The sequence below is a fragment of the Anser brachyrhynchus genome (assembly GCF_964034855.1).
Source record: "Anser brachyrhynchus genome assembly, chromosome: Z".
Classification (NCBI taxonomy): domain Eukaryota; kingdom Metazoa; phylum Chordata; class Aves; order Anseriformes; family Anatidae; genus Anser; species Anser brachyrhynchus.
The window spans coordinates 21,329,734-21,354,811 of NC_137697.1; the positions used below are offsets into that span (position 1 = coordinate 21,329,734).

General features: G+C 39.1%; 1 protein-coding gene across 8 annotated transcripts in view; it reads right to left on the bottom strand.

The window, feature by feature from the left end:
• The window catches only part of SV2C (synaptic vesicle glycoprotein 2C), a 119,670-nt gene extending 110,921 nt beyond the window's left edge, over window positions 1-8,749 (bottom strand). For 2 of the 8 annotated variants that reach the window (XM_080574710.1, XM_080574706.1), the window contains exon 1: window positions 1,537-5,546. The gene's annotated coding sequence lies outside the window, so the exon portion shown is untranslated. The other 6 variants (XM_080574712.1, XM_080574705.1, XM_080574704.1 and 3 more) reach the window with 6 other exon arrangements.
• Window positions 8,750-25,078: the final 16,329 nt, after the last annotated feature.

Below are 25,078 nucleotides of genomic sequence, written 5' to 3' on the forward strand. Positions count from 1 at the left end.
CTGAGGTGTATATTGGGGCTTAAGTTAGTGAATAAATGTATGTACATAGAATTGTAATAATTTCATATTGTTTTCCTCCTCTCACAACTGAGGACATCTTTAGAAACTGACACTGAGCCCTTATACACACTTGATAACTCACTTATCTTCATGTTGTTTATAGGCATTCAGTATTATATGTCTCAAAATATTTTGCATGGATTAATACAGTCCAAAAATCAAGCACAGTAACATCTTTGTAAGAGAGAAAATGTTTTCTACAAGAAAAATTAAAGGCCTTTCTCTGCCAACGCCGGTATTATGACAAAATGGACCTGAGTTTAACGTATACTGTTATTGTGAACCTTGTGGTTATGGATAACAATGCCCCAGGATGTATTATCAACAGCTTCACTAGCAATAATTATTCCCTTCTGCTTTAAAATTACATAAATATTAGTATGGACAATTTTGCTTCTCTCACCACTGCCACTTTGTAATAGAAATGAAATTCACAGTGAAGGTGGTAAAGAATTGGAATGGCTGCACAGAAAGCTCTGGGATTCTCATTCCAGGAGATACACAGACTTGACTGGACAAGCCCTGAGAAAGTTTATCTAACTATAAAAGTTGGCCCTGCTTTTAGAAGTAGGCTGGACAAAATGACCTCAAGGAGTCCCTTCAGATATGAATTACTCCAATGTTTGTTTGCAGTAGTACTGTGCAGAAAATCTCTTGCAAATGTTAAACTAGGTTTGAATGAAGGGTAATCTACCTGCATCCCAGTCCACACTGTACGATAATCTCAGTCATGTTTGTGGTTCATTCAGAGCATCATACTGATGTACTAGACTTCAACAGAAACCAGCTATTGTAAACATCTTTGTTTCATTTAGAGTATTCTGCAGCCAGTGATGAGAAGCCATACTGAGGGAAAGAAAGACAGGCTCCATATGCATAGCAGAGGCTCTCATAAGCCTTAATACTCCTTCTTTGTTGACGTTGCTGTTTTATCCTGAACAGATCACGGTTACAAAATTTCCAGACACAGTAATGAGCGTATTGGTCATTTATCTGACATCATTACGTGCATTTTTCTTTGATGCTCTCCCTATCGTCAGAGCTTGATTTTTTTAAGAAAATTGAAAGGAAGTAACTGCTGAGTTATTTGAAAATCAGGTGTTGCTCATGCACTGAGAAAGAATGTTATTAAGATAAGTGAATCTGGTATTAGTGGCAGCCTGTGTACCAGCTACACTTCAAGAAAGACAGTGAGTCCAGCTCATGAGAGCTGATGTCTAAACACCCACAATATTGTCCAAAAGCAAAAGTCATAATCACTTGCATATCTAGATGCTGATACGATAAGTAGGAGGCCAGGACATGTGAAACATTAACTTTAGGTGCATTCAGCCTCTGCATTTGGAATTTAATTTAATATGTTGATTAAAAACAGGTAAAAAAAAAAAAAGAAAGAGAGAGAGAGAGAACTTTGCTCTGTAAAATAAACCACATGCATTTTCTAGAACCACAGACCATTGCAATACTTCATCTTACCTTTCCTTTTTAGGACCAACAAAGTCTGCCTTGCGAAGAAGCACCCCAATTATTCACAGATCCATAAATCCCCTCAAAGAGAGCTAACAAGCCTGTGCTATTGGATCTTCTATAATCTGTACCAGACAAGTTAAAAAGCAAAATTCAAAATAGTATCTGTTGCCTTCATATCTACACAAGAAAGAGATTACAAATGCCCTTCAGGGATCTTTTAACATGATCAGGAAATGGGAAAATATACTGTTGATCTTATCTTTATTGTTGGTAGTGCTTGGATATATTTTGTGATGGAATTTTCAAGTGCCTTGCTTTTTAATGAAAATAAATATGAATTTGGTCCTGTTTTTACAGACAACAAGGATCCGAGACATACAGTCAGTTGACAAAGAGGCAGGATTAAAAGAACTCATCTAGATAAAAAAGAAACAACAGAAACCTACGTCAGAGAGCAGTGACTTCCAGCTGGAAGTGTTGTTCTGAGGAACCACTCATTTCTCTGCCTTAGGAGTGGCTGGGAAGACCACTTATTTTGTAAGGCTGCAGCAATGTCTGGCTGACATGGGGGAAATACAGTCTCCAAAAACAGCTTCTTGGGATTAGCACTGTTACTCTTACAGAAAGGGAAGTTTGTCCTCCAGCTTTACATGGCATGAAAACGGTGCCACTTAAAGACCCAGAGGCACTATCAGATGCTGCAAGCAAAGTCACCTCTGGGATTCATGGTTACCTGTATTTCTAAATAATCAGCTTCCATGATGCATTTCCCAGAGCTCTTCCCTACATACAACTTGTATTGGTATTAATGGGGAAAAAAGATTATAGGATGGTTTAGTGCTGCTACCAACTGCATTCATTGTAACTTGTATTTTCAGTCAAAAACCTACATGTGCTCATGAGACGCAGACTACTGTCCTAGAGCAAAGAACATAACTAGACCCACAGGTCCATGACCACAAAAACAGTCTGCTAAGAAGGAGATAGCCAGCTACAGGGATTATGCTTTGTTTTAAAAGTATCTTGCTTCTGACAAACTAACTCGAAGCTGCAGCAACACCATATTTTTCATGAATCTCAGATCAATATGATGCTATATGCCCTGTGTGCTGGAACGGCAACATAACATGTAAGGTATTATTCATGTTTTTGCTACTGTGCATTTTTAGTTCAGTTAGAAATACTTGGAAGGAATGCCCATCTAATCGTGAAAATCTGATGTTTTGTTGATGGATATTGAGGCTTCACTGTCAGCAGATGCTCAGCAGAAATGCGGACAAAGGTAAGGATCCAGTCTTGGGAATGAAACAGTATTACAATATCTTAATTAGTAAACTGTATTACACCATTAGCAACTCAACTGTTATGTCTGCAGCATTTAAACATTTAGTAGCCTCTCTTGGTGGGGAAGTTGACTGAGAGTTCAAGCCACAGAGAAGGAAATTACATGTTTTATGTTGCTTTACCCTATCTGATTTTTTTTAGAAATGGGACATTTCAATAATAATCATACTAAAGAAATCAGCTTTTGATAGTATTAAATGTGTACATATTTGTCTCTCACTGACATAAAAATGGTATTTTGAGACCAAGCCTGACTAGCACATCCACAGGCTGCCAACCTATGTATTTACAGGAAAATAGTTACTTTGCATGTTTAGAATGTCTCTGAAAGAACAACATAGTGATACACAAAATCAAAGGTAAATTAAAAGCCTGTAACAGTTGTTTTTGCAGCTATGGAAAAAAAAAAAAAAAAAAAAAGGCCCATCATATTTTGTAATGCAGATAATAGAGAATCTATCCCATTTAATTCAAGACTGAAACCTGAAACATTGCTAATTTTGAAGAGAAATTTAAATATCTGTTTTCTTACTGGTGTCAATACTTTGAGCACACTTTTAATTACTTTTTTTTCCATTTAGTTGCTTAAAAACACTTAAAAGAAAACAAGCTCTAAATTCAGCCCTCTGTATCACTTTTAAAAAGACGCTGATTCTAAGATGAAAATATTATGCACTACATAATACAGGGGCGGTGGCAGCAGCTGTGGGTTCCCTATCATGGGTTTGCAAACACATTTAATCTAATTGATGAGCTTTTGTTTAAGCAGGCATTGATATGCATCCTGTGACGCATATGGGTTGCAAAGATTCACAGCAACGTGCAGCCCAGGTGATCTGCCTCTGAGCTTAAAACAACTTTTATATATCTGAGGATGTGAAATCCATTAATACTATTTTCACACAACACATATTATATAACTATATAGCTGGATTGATTCGGCTTCCAACTGAAATCTACAACATGATTCATGCCGATTTTAACAAGGAGGATCAGGACTACTGTGGATAAACATTTGTCCCCACATCATTTTAAAAATTCATTTGACATCAGGCATTAGTGCAAGCAACTTATGCAATCTTACATAAACAGGTACATAAAATCTCAGTTACAGATTTCATGTTATCACCTGTGATAACACTGATAACACTATATTTTACACATTTAACTGAACACTTCATGTGATCTTCCTTTGTTGCAAACATCTTTCTTGCATGCTCTTAGGAACTGAGGAGGAAAGAAAAAAAAAAAAAAGGCAGCACTCTTGTGTTTTACTATTATTAAAAATTAACTAGAGTTCTGAAATATAGAATCAGTAAACACTTGTCTTGACCTCATTTGGCCAAATAACAATCTACTCTTCCAGAATGCAATGACATGATTTTACTTCAAGTTGCCATTAGAGAAAGCCTATGTCTTGCCTGTGTCGCTGATATTCAGGGCCATCTTTATTGAATTAAAAATAGGAATACAGCTTCAGAAATATAGATATTGAACCATTGTGGTTTTTTTTTTTCTTTCTTTCTTTCAAACATCATTTAAAGATGTTTGGAGCCATCATGTGTATCAATAACATTAATTGACAGACTGTCTTTTTGTCAGTAGTTGGCCTATGGGAAGCTTTCCTCCAAATACATGCATTTAAGTCCACTTGGAATATATTATGCCTATATTTTAGAGAATTCTACATTCCTGTGGAATTTAGAAAAGAAACGTTTCCTGATCTTACATTACAAAAACAGATGTTTAAAGAAAGAAACAAAGAAAGAGAGAGAGAAAAATAAAGAAAGAAGGAAGGAAAATACATGCAAAATAATCACTGAAATGGTTTAAGGCAAGCTATCATTCAGTAAAATTACAGAAAACGACTAGGTGAGGGGGAAGGAATGGAGTCTCCGCTTTATCACGGTGCCTTCTTCTTTATGAAAATGCTGAAAAAAATGCTTAGTTACAGAGAAAATTATGAATATTATACAAAACATCATAATGGTAGTTTTTCTTCCTGCAAGGACCTCAATCCATGAAATTAAAATCCATTGTAAAACTTCAGTAATTCAGAAGGACATATGGCATAGTAAACCAGGGCTCTTTCCCTTAGAGAACTCAGACCAAAAACACTTACAACATAAGTATACCATTAACAATGTTTCTAATTGGAGAACTTTATTTGGTTTTAATTTTTTTTGTTTGTTTGTTTTTCTTGAAATCCATTGTGGTTAACTGTAAATTCATCAGGAAGTTCCTTCCAAAATCTCCTTATGGTTCAACATCTAATACTATCCACAATTCTCTCACAAGGCAATAGTCTTTGGCATGGTTTGTGCCACCTCTACAGATCAGTTTAGCTTCTCCCCCTCTTTCCTAAGGCAGAAGTTGTTGTGAGCTCCCTGCACTGCAGTGCAATGCAGCCCAAGTACCAGCAGTACCAATTGTGTTTGTCTGGGTAGGTTTCCCTTGTGTTGTACTAACCTCTGCAATCCCCCCATCTCTATCAGAGATACACTCAGCAGCCTCCTAACTCTTTACAGGAAGGAGAGCAGGATACTATGAATCACTGAGGAGCCTCTGGATGATCTCAACATCTTTTGATGAGACAATCTCCCTCCTCCCTGCCTATTTTATATGCATCTTCCTCATTTCTTTCTTCTTTCCTCGCCCCCCCCCCCCCCCCCCACCTTTCTGCACAGATGTGCTGTGGCCACCCCAGCCCCATGACTCAGCTCCCACTCTCACCCCCATGTACTGGGCACCCATGGTGCTTCGCAAGTTTAGGCACCCAAGACTCATCAGTGCCCTCCATGCTCAATTACCCCTGTGTCACCTCACCCTGAGGTCCCTGGAGTGTCCTGCCACTGCTCAGGGCTGCCAGACTGGCTCTTCTTTTCTTTGCATCTCTCAAGCTCTTCTGCCCTGCATTCCCCCCCCCAAAGCCCTCACTATCCCATTGGTCTTCCTAACCCCAGGACCTGGACTTCAGTAAGGATTTTGTCCAAGAAACCAACTCCATGCTTCCTTTGCGTGTACTGCCTGGACACCTCTCAGGTTCTAAATCCCCAAAGTGGTAGGAAAGCAGTAACTTTGTGTGCTTTGGAAAACTCCTTTCCTGAAGCTGTAAGAAAGGGAGTCCCCCCCTTCCCCTTATGGGTGGTGAGTGCTAAACTATTCTCCCAGCGTAGTCAATGTGAATCATGATCCATACAGGCAGCCTGCAGTAAGAAAAGGAACATAGTTTTCCAAAGCACTCAAACTGTTTATTTTTTTTATTTTTTCCTTTCTGTTGCATAGCCTGAGACCCTCCCTCTTCCCTCCTAAACACATCTTAGAAAGTGTTGGCTCCCAAAGGAGCTGAAATCTCTATTCGCCTCCTGCATCTTTGATTTTCCTTACCATCCGTACCACTAGGATATTTGCAGGCTTGTTTTCTTCAAGCATCTGGAGTCTCTGCAAACCTAAACCCCCTGGTTTCTGCTCCCCTAGTGTGTAAAAGTTGTGTTAGCCTTAATATGTTACTCAGCTTCAAAAAGCCGAGATGAGATACTCACACAGCCTCGCATCTGTGCGACCAGGACTCTGTGCAAAAAAATAAAAAAATAAAAATAAAAAATAAAAAAAGCAAGTGAGGTCTGGATACAGCTGAAGTGAGCGGCAGCCGGGAAGACTCAGGAATCCCCGCACTCCCTTTAACGCCCGACCTGCCCAAAGCAGAGTTCCCCCCAGTCCCAGTTTGCAGGCAAGCAAACCCCCCTCTTACGTCCTGTGGGAAAGTTGAAGTCCTTCCCTGCCGCAAGCGTGTGAAAAGAAAAATAATAATAATAATAATAGTAATAGTAAAATAAAATAAACGAAATAAAATAGAGAAGGAAAAGTTGCCCGGCAGCTGCAGCGGTCCTGCTGCCCGTAGCATCACCACCGCTTACCGGTGCTTCCCGGTGGCTCCCCTCGCTGCCCGCCGCCTCCTGCCTCCCGCTGGCGGTGTGATGCTGCGGGAGGGACGGAGGGAAGGAGGGAGCGAGGAGCCTTCCGCAGGTGCCGCCGAGCGTGACGGGCCGGAGGAGGGGCGGAACGGAGCTGGGCGCTGCAGCGCAGCCTGTGCTGCAGTGCCGGCGGCAGGGGGAGCGGCGCGGAGGCGCGGCGAGGGGGGCGGCAGCCGCCGCCGGCGGTGGAAGGCGTGGGGGAGATGGGGAGGGGGAGACCCCCCTTCAGGCAGCAGCCTGGGCCGGGGGAGAGGGTGCAACGGGAATCCCCCTCACACCGCGGGCGAGGTGGCAGGGAGGCAGGAGCGATCCCTGTTTTGCCGGTAGAAGGGGAAAAGGGAGGGAGTGACACCCCCGCACGCACTTTGCTCCAGAAGATGGGGTTTCGGGAGAGGCAACAGGGGAGGATGTGCGAAATGGTGCGTTTCTTAAGGGTTGCAGCAGGCCCTGTGGCCACCCGAGGACCACAGCATCCTTGTTCCTTGCTGTCCTCTCGTAGCGTGTGCCCGGAGCACTTCTCGGCAACAGCGCGAGGCTGCGTGCGCTTCTCATGCAGAGACCACAAGTTGATGTATCGAGGTGGCAAAAAATAAAGTGGGTGAAGGGGGTCTTACAGGCGGGACTCACCTTCCTGTGTGGAACAATATCTGGCTATGAGAATAGCGAAGCATCAGAACAGACTGCCTTGGGCGATGGTGACATCCTCAGCACTGATGCCTTTTAAGAAAAAGTCAGAAAAATATCTGTTTCAGGATGATTTCTCTGTCTTGGGAGAAATGGATAAACTAGATATTCTTCTGAACTCCTTTTTGCACTTAGATTCTATGAATAGTAGCAGGTTACCATATTTATTACTGTTATCTCCAACACTTTTAACGCTGTGGCATCAAAGACCATAAGTGATATTATTACTTTGTTGCACTAGATGCTAATACCCAGTAGTGAACAAAGAACATTAAGAGCTCCTCCTTTATGACTTTATACATTTACAAGCAATTCCACTGGCAGCTCATGTGCAAAGTGACAAATACAGTGCTATTACCAAAGCAAAGACATGAGAGAAGGTGAAGACAGCAGATAGGGCTTTGTATTAAAATTACTTTTCAAAATGAGCAAATATTCCACCAGTTCTATTAACGAATAAAGTAATTGGGTTTATCTCTCCAAAATGCATTAAACTACAAACTATACTCATGTGTAGAAGGAAGTGGGTAACAAGCAGATGCAGCCAGCCCCCATCCCTTGCCTTGTACTCTGCACATGCCTAGTGTGTGGCTTCTGCAGGGTTGTAAGTGATTTCTGACAGGTTGTCTGCCTTTAAGTCTTCCTGTTAATATTTGTGAGTTTATATACATGTTTTCCTACGTTCTAACATGCTTTTATTTTCCTCTGTTGTTCAGTAAAAGATTCAAACTGCAAAGGAAACTGACTTATTGATTAGCGACCCAGGGGAAAACCAGAATGAACTATGCATAGACTGCTGTCAAGTGTGAAACACAAACAGAAGAATAGAAAAGAAATACCTATTACTTTTCTGTCCCTTTCAGTAATCCTTGTGTTAGAAAATTGCATCCTGTGTTAGGAAACAGCACCTTCTTGCTGATAAACTAAACTGGCTGTGTACAATACACATGGAAACCAAAGATTAAAAAATTTTCATGTGATGACAAAATAAAAGGCTATGTGTGCAACCCAGGCAAGAATGATAGAAAAATGTTCTTGCAATCCATTTAATGTTGACTGTCTAATTAAAATAGGAACATTTCTCTACACAAGTACACATTGAACTATCCCAACTATATTTTACTGAAACGAATTGATTCTGAAAGATAACATGTCCCTTGTGAGTTCTTGAGTAAAAACACAAACTTATTCTGAAAAACAAACAAACAAATAACAACAACAAAAAACAGTCACATTCAGGTTTTGAGCAGATGGACTACAATTCTAAGGAAAATAAATCATTTTAATAAAATCACAAGGGATGGATTCAAGAATATTTTTAAATTTACCTTAAGATTCCACCAAGAAAGGGTTACTACAGCAGCCACCTTCTTCCTTACCATCTGCATAAGAGAAAGGGAGGTTTGCAGGAGAGGTATAGAGGCATTTCACAGGAAACAGGCAGGTAGACTAAAGAATAAACACAAGGTTTTTGTCTACAGAAGTAAAATCTTTTGGTCAAGACATGACCAAGGCAGAAGAGCAGGGACCTGGGCTTATTTGGAATATAGGAATCATAGAATCACTAAGGTTGGAAAAGACCTCCAAGATCATCTGGTCCAACCATCACCCTACCACCAATATCACCCACTAAATCATGTCCCTAAGCACCACGTCCAACTTTTCTTTGAATATCCCCAGGGACGCTGATGTCACCACCTCCATGGGCAACCCTTTCCAGTGCCTGACTACTCTTTCTGAGAAGAAACGTCTCCCGATTTCCAATCTGAACCTCCCCCAGTGCAACTTAAGACCATTACCTCTAGTCCTACCACTAGTTATCTGTGAGAAGAGGCCAACCCCCAGCTCCCCGCAACTTCATTTCAAGTAGTTGTGTAGAACAATAATGTTTCCCCTGAGTCTCCTCCAGACCCCAGTGCCCTCAGCCGCTCCTCATAGGACTTGTGTTCCAGACCCTTCACCAGCTTCGTAGCCCTTCTCTGGATACGTTTCAGGGCCTTGATGTCCTGGTACTGAGGGGCCCAAAGCTGAATACAGTACTCAAGGTGTGGCCTCACCACAGTACAAAGGGACGGTCACCTCCCTGGTCCTGCTGGCTACACCATTCCTGATACAAGCCAGGATGCCGTTGGCCTTCTTGGCCACCAGGGCACACTGCCGCCTCATGTTCAGGCAAGCATCGACCAACACCCCCAGATCCTTTTCCTCTGCACAGCTTTCCAGCCACTCTGCCCCAAACCTGTAGCGCTGCATGGGGTTGTTTTAACCAAAGTGCAGGACCCATCACTTAGCCATGTTGAACCTCATCCCAGTGGCCTCTGCCCATCGACCCAACCTGTCCAGGTCCCTCTACAGGGCCTTCCTACCCTCCGTCAGATCAACACTTCCCCCCAGGTTGGTGTTGTCTGCAAACTTTCTGAAGGTGCACTCAATTCCCTTGTCCACATGGAGTGTGCAGTTTCATACTTGGATTAAACTGAAGTGATGCTGTATTAAGGGGAATAGTTCTTCCAGTTTTCTGCATGCCCTGCCTCTTTCTTAGCATCCCCTTTGTTTGTGTGGCTTCAGGGTAAGATGGTTTGGTGAGTGGCTCTGACTGAAGAGTGATCCTGGAAATCCAAGTAAAGTACACCAAAGCCTGATGGGTTTTAAGTACGACTAGTGACTAATTCAATTGTCTCAAACCGGGTTAAGCTGATCCCGAAGCAGCAGCATGTGTATGGGAATAACTGAGTGAGTTTTGCAAGGTTTTATTGGGAACATGAGGCATCATTTAAGAAAAACTGTTTAGTGGTTCCTTGGTCTATTTTCTATGCATGAGGAGTATTTTTTGGTATGACAGTAGAAAATTCCTATCACCAATGTGTCCCCATTGCAGGTTGGCAGGAAGCAGGTCTACATCCCCACCAGCATGAAAGACATCCTGAGTTAATGGCCAGCACTCGGGCATCTCTGATGTAAATAACACCTCTCAAGCCTGAGAATTTCACACAGTCTCTGTCTTCCTTGCTCCTGGATCTTAGAGCTTCCTGAATTTGCCTTCAGGAGTACTCTTTTGTATCATACATAATATTTACTCTTTCTACATATTCAATTAAGCTCATGACATCTGCTGTTCTGTCAGCTTCCTGCAGTGAGTACATGACACGTCTGGACAGATTCATTTACAGCTACCACAGACCCAGTTACACAAGGTATTCTGCTAGCAAATGATCCTGGAATATGACCATGTATGCATTACATTCCTCTGCTTACTGGACAAAAAGAAAAGACATTGTTTCTAGGTGGATGGAAAACAAACAAAATATTAGAAACATTAGTTCATAAGTGAATTGAAAAAAGGCAGACCCTATAATCTTTCCAGTTAGCTGTTCCATTCTAGTTTTAAAAGTACAAGACAAATAAATGTCTGTGAGTCTGTAACAAAATATTGCGGGATGGTGTCTGTTTTGGTTTTGGTGGTGTTTTTGTTGTTGCTTTTTTGTTTTGCTGTTGTTGTTTGGTTGTGGTTTTTTGTTTTGTTTTGTTTTTGGTTGGATTTTATTTTAACTTGAACTTTAAATATTTGTCAGTGAAACATCAGTTTATTTTTTTCTCCTTTTCTTTTTCAGGATACAAATACAATTGTATATGTCTACTGAGCCATGACTAACAATAGCAACCAGCAAAGATTTATGTTATTTCTCTTGGAATCAAAGTTAAAAGTTTCATAAAACAGAGGTTTTACTATATACTCCTTCTGTACAAGTTCTACCTTTATTAAGGATTCAATCTTGCAAGTATTTTTGTTGACTTAAATGTGACAGGTTATGGGAAATGAAGAAAATATATATGTAAAATGCATAGAAATTAACATTTCTATGAGCTAAGCCTCAGCAAGCGGTCAGAAACCCACTGGGATCTTCGAGCTGCTGTGGCAATCAGCCTACTTCAGCCCCTGAAGCATTTCGGTATTCTACTGTATGTGGTGCATAAACAGTTGAGACTACATGCATGCACAGTGATCTAACACAGCAGGACCCAGTCCTGAGTGAGACATTTGGGCACTCCTTCATTTCAAATAAGTAACAGGAGGAAAATTGCACTTAAGTATACCAAAGGAATTCACTACAGTTTTAGGTGACAGAGACAGGGAGGAAAAAAAACAAACAAACAAAAAAAACACTACAGTTTGCCTAAGACAAAAAGAAGAATGTTTTCTTTATTTTCAGTTAGGTTTTCTTCAAATATACACAAGATGCTTTTCTGAATTTGACCCTACAGAATGTGTATAATAATATTTAGCCTCACCTAATTGGAAGTATTAGACAAATAAAAAGAATACTACACTGAAAGGGAATCTGACACTTTTTTCTTACAAATGAAAACTCCCTTTTTAAATCAGCATGTATGGTACTGACTCATACACATAAAATACCTCAGACCATGCTTTCCTATGGTCTCATAAAACAAAATCTGTGACAGGTAAAGGCTGCCATTCATCAAAAGATCTTTTACCTCTGCTAGAATCAAAGATGAAGAGTCACTAAATAAATCTTCACATGATGTAAGTAAGAGCAATGTTATCAGCTGATAACCAACAGCAGGACAACTAATACCTGAATCCTTTTGGTCATGATACAGATTTGGTAAAATCATCATCATCATCATCATCATCATCATCATCATCATCATCATCATCATCATCATCATCATCATCTCTCTTCTTCTTGTCATAGAATTGTCTTCTTTTGTCTCACCGGTGTCTAAATTGCAAAATTTGATTGGCAGGAATGAGTGGCTTCCTGGAAAAGAAGGAAACCTTTAGCACAGCTCTCCTAAATCCTACTTTAGGGTCTTCTGCTGACCTGCCACATTGGCTTGAACAGATCATCTCCTAAAGCCACTGCTTCCTTTATTTTTCTTAGCCTGTCTTGTTTACTTAGATGTTAAATCCTTAGACATGAAGAATGATGGTGTAGCACTGCATGTAGAACTCATAACTAGAACTGTACTTGATACATCTCTGTCACTAAAACTAATACTAAGACCATTTCTACTGGACGACTGCATGATCTTAACTAAGCACTATATCCATTTGAAGTCCTGGGGAATACTTCTTAGATAAAACAGTCCCAACTGGTGCTGTAAACCTCTACTGGATCAAGGCTTAATATACAAGATGAATTCCATTGTTCTTCACAGCAATGAAGAAATAAAACTATTTTACTAACCAGACAGATTTATGTATATATACATTGTAATTTTATGCACATATTCTAGTTCATTGATACTGAGATGACTTCTTAATCATATTTAGCATAATTGAAATTTGCTTCTCATTCAAACATCGTATCACTTATGAGTTTGATTAGTCTCATTAAACTGATTTCTGATGCTGCCATGTTGTCATTTGGAGAAGATTGTTCTTTTAGGGTCCCACAGCACAGACCATATTAAAGCACAAGCTATACTGAAATGCACTGTCCCCAGTATTGGAGATGACATGCAGATACTAGGAAGGAAATTTACTAACCAAAGAATTCCAGCATGAACTTTATTCAGAGCAGGGTGAGTTATTCAAAACCATAAAAGTGAAAGATAGCTGTTAAAAATACTGTATATCGCATGACTTTCAGTTATTGGCTGATAATAAGCCACATGAATGTAAAAGTTGATAAATACAAGTTAGTGTATATTGGGATAACAATCTCTTTTATGAGCATGGTGATATGATCCAGAATAGCAAAAACTGCTATAATGTAACCTATGTTGTTAGTATGTTACATTAAGTATTCCATTCTGAACATCAGAGCTTTGTTTCTTACACATATCTGCTTCTTAAAAAAAAAAAAAAAAAAAAAGCAATTTATGTTGTGACATGTCTGACTGGTGAAAGCCAGTTTTAGAGCTGTTCTTTCAGCTATGATATAGCACGTAAACTATGCCATGTTTCCTTCTAAAGAAAAATTGCAACATGCCTATTTCTTTTCCCTGACAGCCAGTACTGAACTGTCTAGGGAATGTCCAACAAATCCATATTTCTGTAGCTACACATTTGTACTTGCAGTCTCTGAGGTGTGTTGTTTGAGACTAGATAAATGATATAAGGACATGAAATTACGCCACAAATACCTTTTAAATGAAGACATCCTCAACAGTATCTCTTACAACTGAAAACCTGTAAATAAATTGTTTGAATAATTTGATCATTGAATCACGCAATCAGAGCTCTCCTGAAGGTATCACAATCACATAACATTTGATACCCCAGAGTGTTGAACCTTGCATATATATTGAAGGAATAATGACAAACTATGTAAATCACTGAAAGTTACCTATGTCTCATCTGAGCATCTGAAGAAACTTGCAAGCATAGTTTGTGGTACAAAGCTGGAACATAGCACACAAGAAATGTGTGCTGATATGCTAGTTTCACAAAGAACTGTGGAACAATAACCAGTTTCACGGGCTATATTTGAACAGTGTTATTTATTCATTATTTCTTTTCTGAAATGTTTCAAAACAAGCAAATGTAAAAGTGTGTTTGTCCTTCTGAATTTCTGGGAGAAAACAAATTAATCCTGAGAACAATAAAAATTCCACAGAAGACTTTGGGGTTCTTTTTATTACAAATATTGTTGTATTCTTTGAAGCTGTATATAATCTGATCAGGGATCAGAACAAGCTATAAGAAACTTAAATTCTGAAGACAGAATAATGAGTGTTAACAAGTAGGTCTGTACTAAAAAAACACAATAGTGCAAGTAGGTGACTAACTGTGGAATACAATAAAGTTTTTTTATAAGTAAAGGAAGAAAATAAACATCAGAAAATATACCAAGTATGCTTCACACAGGCATTTCTCATTCTGGCTTAAGTTAATTTAAAGAACATGCTTTGTTGTTGTTGTTGTTGTTGTTTGTTTGTTTGTTTTCTGGAATTGTTGTAATCACCTCAGCAACTCTAGGAGATTTTCCTTGATTTTTTAACACCAAGCATTAAAAAATTCAAAATACAGTCCAGCTCATTTTGTACTTCCAGCACCATCTTGATGTTTTTTGAACCTTCAAGAAATCCATATATAAAGGCTTTTTAGTACCTTTTTTTTTAATTTCTTCAGTGAAATGAAGTTCTAGATTGTAGTTCCTGGATCTTTTCATTTGTTTGTTTGTTTGTTTGTTTGTTTGTTATTTATTTATTTACTTACTTATTTATTTACTTATTTATATTACTTCCTTCTGGGAAGTATTTTCATTAGCGCAACCTAATCTGTATCAGAAAGCAAATTATTTCATGATTATTTGATGCTTTAAGAATTAATAATCTCTTCTCTCTCTTCTCCCCTCTGTTCTTATCGAAGGCTAACACTGAGAAAGGATATATTAGATTGCAGTGTTTTTAAAAGTCAGAAACAGTATTGATAAAGAGAACACATTCTACTTGTTCATAAGCTTAAAAACATTAACACTTAAAATAAAAGATGCTCTATGAAAATACAAAACAAAAATAGAGTTCATGAGGTTAGTGAGTATCACAAGTATGTTGTGACTGGCCCATCTGGTCACTCAATGGACCACGGAAAATCTTTTGCTCTTAAAAATGAAGGTTAAATTTCCTCTTGCTGTCACTTTCCTCTGGAGTATCTCCATTGATACGAGGGGAATAGCTGATTCATACTGGTCCACAAAGGGAAAACTAGGATCAGCGTGCCTGCAGTGGAATGTATCTTCTTTGAACACTGCTTTTGTAAAAGGCCATTCCATCCAAAGAAATAAAAATTACCTGCTCTCCTTAGACCTACTTATCACCTGGAAATGGAGGCAATTTCATGAAGGCTAAGGTCTTATGGCTCTTCACATTGAAATTAATGGCAATACTCCAAAAAACTGTAGTAGTCAAAAGACACAGAAACGAATGTAAGATTTTGTTAAGGATTTCCAGATATAAGAGTAAGGTGACTACTTAAAATAGGCATTTAACCCTGCATTGTAACTGACAGTATTTATAGACCTTAATCATTCTTATTTTCTCAGTACAAAAGGAAATTAAAAAAAAAAATGCACACAATAGTGCAATTAATACAAGTCTAGCAGCCAAATTATCATTGAAAGTTTATGCATATAAGTAAAGGCTGAAATCACAATGAAGCTGTAAACAAGGGTCATTGCATCCAATTTTCATCCTTCCCAGTAGGAGATTTTTTGCTATCCTTCTTACTTGGTATGTTACAGCCGCTTTGTATACATCCAAAGTGCAGTCATGAGCTCCTGCTCCAGCTACTTTATAGCAAGCCAGGAGAAGGGCACATCAGTATGCAGTTAAATTATGAGCAGGTTATGTGTAATGGAGAGCAACCCTTGAGGTGCTTTATACTTAAGGATAGGGAGCCAAATCTTGATCTCACTGAAACTAACAGAGATTTTGCATTTTGGCAGGCATAGATTTGAGCTGTAAATCTACTAAAGTGTATGGGTGACTGTGTGTGCAAATAACATATTCCAAAAAACTGTCTCATTTAAAAATATAATCTTATTAAACATTCCAAAATTGAGTGAGGTTCTAAGCGCCTGTAGTGTCCATCCTTTAAGCTACTTATGATTCAGAGAAAAAGGTGGGATCTAATGGTTTATCTACAATTCTAGATGAGTCATCAACATAAATCCAAAATATTCAAATAACCTCTGTTATGAAGCAAATGTGGCCACAGCTGGAGAAGGCATAAGTCTAACTCTGGCTTTTTTTCCACCTATCCTATTATTATCTGAATTAGCTATACCTAACACCTACACACAAAGAGATATCATCTTGGTGATTTATAAACACTCACAAGCCCACAATTATCATGTAATCTTTGAAGGTCAGACTTGAAACACCCTGTTCCTCCCAGTGATCGGTTATTCACATAAGGGGCTGTAATTAAATATTCACGACTAACAGCTCACCAACATGACTAGATACTTCACACAAGCTTTCTGAAGGATGCTTGTTTTTCACTCTTCCTGATGTCTGGTTGTATCTATATTATAAAACTATATCCAGTCAAATAATTTGCAAAACAAATCTAAAAATGCTCTGCAAACCTTTTCCAATGTCATTTTATTAACTTTATCACAATATTCACAATAAGTGCATAAAGATTATTCTCTTCTCTAGGCAATATCATTTATTCAATGTTTGTTTTGAATATTTTTTCCAGTTGTCCTTTGCAGGTCTTCAATTAGTATTCTTTCTCTGATATTATTTTTAATATTAAGAATAGTTAGTTCCCAGAATGAGAAAACATGCATAAAAAAACTGCCAGAAGCCACATTTATTTTACCATTAGGGTGACATAGCTTTAAGAACCAAAACTAATCAACTTGTAATGGAGCACTAGAATTTTACAGATGTCTCTATTTTTAAAAATTACACCAAAATACTTGTGCAAAACAATACAAATTTGGACAGAAATCACCATATAGGAAATGTTCTCCTGAAAGATTTCTGACTTCCACTGTTGTATAAGTGATTAAATATTTTGATATAAATTAACCACTCTTTCTGCAAAGAATTGTAGCTGCATTTCTTCTTATCTTCTACTTACCAATTTAAACATTATTGGTCTAATTTTAACTTTGCCTTATATCAAATATATAAAATATAGCTGAATACAAGGAAAGAGATGTAAAGAAGAAATTTGGATTGGATTGGATTGGATTGGATTGGATTGGATTGGATTGGATTGGACTGGATTGGACTGGACTGGACTGGACTAGATTAGATTAGATTAGATTAGATTAGATTAGATTAGATTAGATTAGATTAGATTAGATTAGAACAGCTCAGTTGTAAGGAACCTATAAAGATCATCTAGTCCAACCACCTGACCTCGTCAGGGCTAACCAAAATTTAAAGCATATTGCTGAGGGCATTGTCCAAATGCCTGTTGAGTACCAACAGGCATGGGACATCAACTACTTCTCTAGGAAGCCTGCTCCAGTGTTTGACCACCCTCATGGTAAAGAAATTTTTCCTAACGTCCAGTATGAACCTCCCCTGGTGCAGCCGTGTGCTGTTGCCACATGTCCTGTCACTGGAGACCAGAGAAGAGAGACCAGCACCTCCCTCTCCATGTCTCCTCCTCAAGATGTTGCAGAGAGCAGTGAGGTCACCTCTCAGCCTCCTTTTCTCCAGACTAGAAAATGCAAGTGTCCTCAGCTTCTGCTCACAGGACATGCCTTCCAGCGCTGTTAACAGCAACAAAACATCAGCACTAGTGGAATTACAGAATCATAGAGAGGCTCAGGTTCGAAGGGACCTTAAAGAGAATCTAGCTCCAACCCCACTGCCATAGGCAGGGATGCCACCCACTAGATCAGGTTGGCCAAGGCCTGGCCTTGAACACCTCCAGGGTTGGGGCATCCACGGCTTCTCTGGGCAACATGTTGCAGTGCCTCATCACCCTTACAGTGAAAAATTTCCTCCTGATGTCTAGTCTATATCTATCCTCTTTTAGTTTAATTTCATCACCCCTTGTCCTATCATTATCTACCTGAATAAGGAGTCCTTCTCCATTGCTTTTTATAAGATGAAGGGATTTGTTTCTTCATCTAATGATATTCTACTGAATAACTACAGCCTCCAAATTGAGAACTGCGTTGCTAGGAACACCGTACAAACTACTCTCCTAGCTGCCTCATTTACTAGAGCTCCATCTTCTTATTACCACATGTATTCATTACAAGTCTTGTACTCAGTACTAGTTTTGCTCTCATATTTTTCTAAGCCAACAATTTCTTCCTCAAAGCCCACAGAAATATCATCCAAAAGGTTGTTATGTTCCAGTAACCTATCTGGAAACAGGATGATGTCAGAGAAGAGAGAGAGAGAAAATACCAGTATTTAGTTAATGCCAAATGTTGATTCCCAGGGTACTAAAGACAGCACCTCTGTGTTTCCATTTGAAATTTTATGACTTTAAGGTGGAGGGACTTTTGACCAACATTGGGCATGTTGGCAGACATGTCATTAATGGGTTCGAGAGCTCATTGCATGAGTATGCAGAGACTGCCACTGTAAGAAAATGTGGATCACTGAAAAGGAAGACGAAATCACTAACAGATAAAAGGATGCCTCTAACTACCTGATTTATATCCTGCTGTGAATTTATTTGAGAACTTTGGGTACATATGTCTTCAGATATATTAAAGGCTAGAACTTTGTCTAAATGGGATTTCCCATGTTTGGATATTCAAATTGAAATACTCACAGAAATCTGATCATCAGACTGAGCACCCACAAACCCAAATTAAGGTCAATTATGTCTGTGAATAGTTCTGGATATAATAATAATAATAATAATAATAATAATAATAATAATAATAATAAAGAATTATTTCATGCCAGGGAACCAGCAGAAGCAGACTGATCAGTGAGGAAGCTAAGTGTGACAGCATTGCAGGCAAGGGCAGTGACCTCACTGACAAGCAGCACAGGCCCACAGCACTTAAACAAGGCGAGCAGAACAGGTCCTGTGATGGTAATGAGGTTCAGCCAAGAGTCCCAATACTCAAATAAGTCCACAGCCAAGAGGCAGGTCCAAGGTCAAGCCAGGAAGCCGAGTCAGCAAGTCAGTGACAGGACCAGATCCGGAGACAGAAAACAAGATCAGCCACAGCCCAGTGACAACCGGACAAGCCCACAGAGATAAGCAGGTCTGAGGTGAAGACAGGTCAGCAGGTCAGGTCTGGGGTCAGGGAGGCACTGCCAGGCCTGGGCACAGTTCCACAGTAGCTACAGCAGAGATGAAGCCTGAGCTTGAAAGCAGTTCCCAAACTGTGGGGTCGAAGTCCTACTTCTCAGAGCTTTTGTCTTACACAGCAATTTCCAGACAGATCCCTGATGCAAGGCCAGGCAGCAGCATGATCAAAGTTGTCCCTGAGCCCAAGCAGCCAAGCCCTGCAGAAGGAAGGGTGTGTTCAGGTCCCTAGCACCTAATTTCTATATCAGGAAAGTGGGATTTATACTAACCTACTGCACACGGTGCATTCCCATATCTTTTATAATGTAATGCTGCCCTGCTGGGCAGACAAACTCCACCACAACCACTCCCTCACTCCCCCTCCTCAGAAGAAAAGCAGCAAAAAATATGATGGAAAGGGCTCAAGGGTTGAGATAAGGACAGGGAGATCACTCAGAAGTTACTGTCAGGGGCAAAACAGACTCAGCACAGGGAAATTAGTGTCATTTATTGCCTACCACTAGCAGACTACAACAGTGAGAAACTAAAGGGGCTGCGGTCAGTCCCTAATGCTTCAACTCTGCCGCCCCTTCATGGGTCCCTCTTTGCCCCTGCTCCACGCGGGGTGCCTCCCACGGGATGCCGTCCTTCCCAAACTGAGCCTGCGGGGGCTGCCCACAGGCAGCAGCTCTTCAAGACCTGCTCCCACACGGCTCCGTACCACGGGGTCCATCCCCCAGGAGCAAACTGCTCCAGCACGGGTCCCCCACGGGCGGCAGCTCCCCCCAGACCCCCTGCTCCTGTGTGGGCTCCTCTCCATGGGCTGCAGCTCCGGCCCGGGGCCTGCTCCTGCGGGGGCTCTCCATGGGCCGCAGCCTCCTCCAGGCCACATCCACCTGCTCCAGCGGGGGCTCCTCCACGGGCTGCAGCGTGGAGATCTGCTCCGTGTGGGACCCGTGGGCTGCAGGGGGACAGCCTGCTCCACCAGGGGCCTCTCCACAGGCCGCAGGGGAACTGCTGCTGCCTGCCTGGGGCACCTCCTGCCCTCCTGCTGCACTCACCTGGGGGGCTGCAGGGCTGGTTCTCACTCTCCTCTCCCAGATGCTGTTGCACAGCATTTTTTTCCTTTCCTTAAATTCTCCCAGAGGCCCAACCAGCATTGCTCCCTGGCTCTGCTCTGGCCAGCAGCGGGTCCCTTTTGGAGCTGTCTGGAGCTGGCTCTGATCTGACATGGCAGCTGTTAGCCTCCTGCTACTAAACTCTTGCCATGTATACCCAAAACACTTATGATCTACTGGCCTTGTTGCTTTAGGATATGTATTTGAGTGAAAAAAAAGATGTGCACAGCAACAGACATGGACAATTGGGGGAGAAATTTCAGAAGCACACTTACCTGTAATAAGAGATACTTAGAATATATTGTCAGTTTTTATAGATGTGATAGATATCAACTTTATGTTCATTATATTACATATACACGAATATAAATACATAAATATATGTTGCACATGCAGACTTGTACACATATACATCCACGTATCCATCCATAATCTCACATACTTGTGTTGAGGTTTATTCTCAATATTTAAATTTGTTAAATGTTTTTACAATGTGAAGTCAACCCTTTGTTATACACAGAATCCAAAGCAGTATCCTTAAGGAGGAGGAAAGGTCAAAGGAAGGTTAATTGCATTTCTTGACATTTCACAGAAAATATGAGTTCTTTGCAAGTAGAAGCTTAAAGGAGCATCTGGCAGTACTGGCATAAAACTATAGAGTTGTGAAGAAACAATCAATATACCATCAGAAAAGAGGAAAAGCTATCTTTTAAGTGTAATTAGTAAGGCATTGTAGTAGAGTAGGAATGTTATAATTGTAAGTACAACATTAGCTCAATACGGACAAAAATATCACAACTATTTGCTTTCTGAAAGTGACCTTTTTTCCCTAAACATACTCTGTTTAGAAACTGGAAAGAAGAAACAGAAACAGAATAAAGCAATACTAATGGCTTTCAAACTGTTATAGAATTCAAGAGCTTGACAGAGAACATGTGTATTTAAAGAATCTCTCTTATAAAAATTTAATTTTAGTTACATTTTTTCTGCCATTTTCAACTTCATAAAGTTGAAGTCAAAGAAAGAAAGACAAAGGCTAAGACTTGGAAATGGCTGTGAAAGATGATATTTATAACAAAAGGCATCAGGCATGTTTTCTAGACTAAAAATAGAATAACATAAAGTGTCTCTTGAAGAATTTAGAAAAACACAGCCAACTGGATGTCTGCTCAGAGCACTGAATTCAACCACACACAGTTTCACAAATAGCCAGTAAGGTCTCACGTGTGTAAATTGCATGCATTTCTGATGTTTCTAAATGTCTTTTTAAATTTTATTTCTCCAGCCTCAGTGGTGTCTGTCTCTGCTCTTTACTGTTTGCCAAATGGACAGTGGTTATGGTAGCCAAGGGAAACTTTTTTCCATTAACTCAGATCTTAATGTTAGCAGCCCTGAAGCTGACCATTGCAAGTAGGTGGAAAGGATACATGCAAACCCCTGAGAAACCCAAATACCAGGATGTGGAGTAGCATTTCTTTGAGAAGGATTTCAGCAGAAGGAAAAGGAAGAGCTGATGAGACCTGGATGGAGGCACTGCAAAATAACGGATTACAGAATTGAGGTTTGTCATCCAGTTTCAGAAAGCCATTAAAAATTACCCTGTCCACAAATTTTGTGTGGCACCTGACAAGTCTTCCTATCTACTCTGTGCCTCCAGAATGGAGACTTGAGGAAGCATAGGTGCTGTAATGACTGAGACACCCATATACCACAAAGAATGGGCTGTATAAGACAGAAGATATGAGACCAAATTCTAATTGTTTTGTACACCCTTAACAAGCTCTACTAGCTTTGGACATGCCAAATATGTTCCTTCATCATGGAAAGAAACAATAATGTTGGATGGATTATGAAAGGCATAGTCAACTCCTATTCTCATTTTGGAACATTTAGAGACACCATATTCAGAAAAAAAAAAAAAAACAAAAAAAAAACTTACTCTTTGTATTATTGGCAGCTTTGTCTTTTATTGTTATGTAATGCTGAAGACTGCTATTTTCATATGCCTAACATTTATGAACAAAAAAATATTGAAAACAATTTGAGAAAAAATGAAGCCATATGTAGACCAAGGATCTTTCTTATTTCACCCTATTTTTGGTAAGATCATGCACTTTTCGCAGCAGAGAAATTAACCCACCTCCCAGTTTACACTTTTGCTGGAATAAGAAACATTTTTTTTCTAAATTTACTCAGGTTTAATAGCTATTAACGTATCATCCACAGGTACTTTTAAACAAACATTAATTACTGAATATGTTATACAGTGTTTACAGAGATATTTATACAATTGTAGAAAAAAAAAATCTATTGCAATAGAAGCAATCTAGTAAAATCCTTAAAGCAAAGCTGCAGAGTTTGTGGATATGGAATAAGTGGTGTATGGGAGAATGGGTACACCTATACTTATATCAATGGAAAATACTGTAAGTCAAATATATTTATGTCTGGAGAACAGAACATTTATAAATCTGTTAAAAAAAAATAGAGAAAGCAAATGTAATTCTACCATGAAACAGTGAGTATACCTATGACCAGACACATGCTGTGTTCATCTTCTCAGAATTGTCTATATAACTTAAGTGTCATTGGATATTCAAGATGTATGGTATCTCGGTTTACCTGTAGTTAAATTGTTGTGTCACCAAGTAACTAGGTCAAAACAGATGTGCTCATTAGGGACTACTAAGGTCTTGGTGACTTGACTCTAATTACAAGTGTAACAGCTGTTCATAATTTATTAAGCTCATTCTGAAGGTGTCTTTTCCTAAAGATATCAACAACTTATTAGGTCTGCCTTAGAAGCTGATAGATATCTGAAATGACACCAAGAATAAATCAGCACACTCTTATTTAACATTATGCTATTCCTTCAATGATCATTCACTGTTTTTTTTGTTTTTTGTTTTTTGTTTTTTTGTTTTCATACAAGTGTTCATATCAAAGCACTGTCACAATAATTTTTCAACTTCTTGCCCTACAGAAACTCAGTCTAATGCATCAAGTTGAAGTGAAAAAGTTTGGTCCCAAAATAGAAATACTCACACTCTTGGAAACAAAACAAACAAACAAACAAAGAATGCATTAACACTGTGGTTCTCAAGAAAACATAGTGAACCACTGTAAAATAAGCAGTGAGACTTCATCCTCCTGAAAATCAGAAATAACATAACTCACCTTGCCCAACTTGAACATCTTCTAAAAGGTTTTGAATAACATAAATTTATAAAGAAAATAAAACAGTAAAAATAATGCCATACATTTTAAATGTCAATGTATTATTTGCAGAGTATCTGGATAATAATAATTCTACAACAATTAAAATTATAGATCATATTTTTTAAATTGGCTTAGCAGGAAACCATTAAGCTTCCATAAGTTTTTATCTCAACTTTTCCAGGTCATCAATATCATCTTCCTCAGCCTAAGAAAGATAATCTTTGGAAGCTCTGAGCACACATATAACAGGTGTGTGTACGTGTGCATGTTCTTCAATCTTCGCTGAAGATATTCTGCTTATGTTTACATGACTATATGTAACCACCAACTTTCTGTCCTGTCATAAAACATCTTTGATGATCATAATGGCATCCGAGAAAGAGTTACCACGTATTGAGTATAAATATCTGTGTATTGAAATGCCATAAATAGGACCAGTGTTTAGAAAGTGCTGGATGTTAAAATAGTGACAAAACCAAATCATTAAACATTTCAAAAACCTTGTCCTCCATGCTTTGAAGTAGAAGTAGCTTTAGTAGGAACTTTAGTGAGTATGTTCATTTTAAGGCAAGAAATGAGGAGCAGAAAGATACTGACATAATATCATTACTTAATATGAATCTAAAAATAAAACATGACTGTTATTTGTTGGCTTTTGTTTTGTTTTGTTTTATTTTTTACTTTCAAAATGAGCAGAATCACCGGAAGCATTTTAAGAGCTTAAATATAGAGACAAGCAAGGTCACACTCATTTAATTTGGTTAATAGGTAGAACTGCTAGAACAGCCTGAGAATGAAGTAAAATTCATGTTCTCCCCCATCCCTGCTTCAATGTCACTTTCTTTGATATGAAGCTTCAGTGTGCTGAGGAACACTATGAGGATAAATTTTCATCACACTTCATTTTGCTGGCACTAAAAGTTGAATAAATTCAATACTGCTTTTCAGAAGACAGCAGTCAATGTTGATCATGATAAACTAATCATAAAAACTTTCTTTTTTTTTCAACAAACAAGATTTTCTGAATCTAACAGCTCCCATTTTGGTAGTCTATTAATGTCATTTATTTATTTATTGAATGAGACAAAGTTACTACATACAAATATAAATGTAATCTTTTCTTCAGAGATAGCAGAGATGAGTTGCTTACTCGAGAAGTAGTTTGGAAATCTAGAAGAAGAGGTCTGAAAGCATCCTCAAGAGGATGTCTAGTCTTGCCTACCATAGATCAGGATCAACTGTACCTATCTCATTAGTGAAATATCCATGTAATTCTATTTTATTCTTAAAGACCATCATTGACCCCCTTGCTCTCCACAAAAGCTACTGGAGGGCTTCGCTATCCTACCATTAAACAGAAAATCTGAGTAAAATATATCCCAAGCTGGTATGCTATACAAAAGAAACTAGAAAATAAGGTAAATATAATTTAGAGAAAGGCTGAGAACAAATGAGGTGATGGGTTCAGAATGACATCTTTTGGTGTAACTACAAATATATTGCTTTTA